The following is a 541-nucleotide window of genomic DNA, read 5'->3' as shown; positions in this document are numbered from 1 at the left end:
TAAAAAATAGATAAATAAATAAAATGGACATTTGGAGAGCGGGAAGGATTTGTCTGTGTGGGACCGGCTGGGGTAGAGGAGCCACATATGAAGGGTCAAACCGTCCCAGCTTCCTTCCAGAAAGCACCTTCCAAGACTGACTGCTCTCCCTTTAAGAGTGGCCCCGCCCCACTCAGCATCCAATGCCAATCTAATGCCGATGGCCAATCGCAGAAGAGAAGAGACCACTTCCGCGCCTCAACCACACTAGGGGGCGGGTCAGAGAGCGGGAGAGGCGGGACCCTCTTGGTCACGTGACCCACACCATTGGCCAGTGGCCGCGGCGACGTGAAGCCGTTAAGCGGCGCTCATTGGCCAGAGAAGGCGTGCGGCCACGCCCCCCGCGGGCGCGGGTTTGGTTGCGCGGCCGCCGGGAAGGAGACGCTGCCCTTCCGCAGCGATGGGCGCCTGGGTGAGCGGCGGTCGGAGCCGGACCCCTTAAGCGGGCGGGCGGCGCGGCGGGGCCCGGGACGGAGGCTTGCACCGGGAGGCTGAGGGGCGG

The 541-nt window shown here is 63.8% G+C and overlaps 1 protein-coding gene across 1 annotated transcript in view; it reads left to right on the top strand.

Moving 5' to 3' along the window:
* Positions 1-373: 373 nt before the first annotated feature.
* The window catches only part of LOC103250970 (mitoguardin 2-like), a gene marked incomplete at its 3' end in the record, with an annotated part of 10,915 nt that continues 10,747 nt past the window's right edge, over positions 374-541 (top strand). The window contains exon 1 of the mRNA XM_021708315.1: positions 374-451. The remainder of the gene's footprint in view (positions 452-541) is intronic.

This window comes from Carlito syrichta, unplaced genomic scaffold (genome assembly GCF_000164805.1).
Source record: "Carlito syrichta isolate Samal-C Ts95f unplaced genomic scaffold, Tarsius_syrichta-2.0.1 Scaffold135753, whole genome shotgun sequence".
NCBI lineage: Eukaryota > Metazoa > Chordata > Mammalia > Primates > Tarsiidae > Carlito > Carlito syrichta.
The sequence above is the reverse complement of the archived record's forward strand: the minus strand, read 5'-3'. Positions and strand labels throughout refer to the sequence as shown.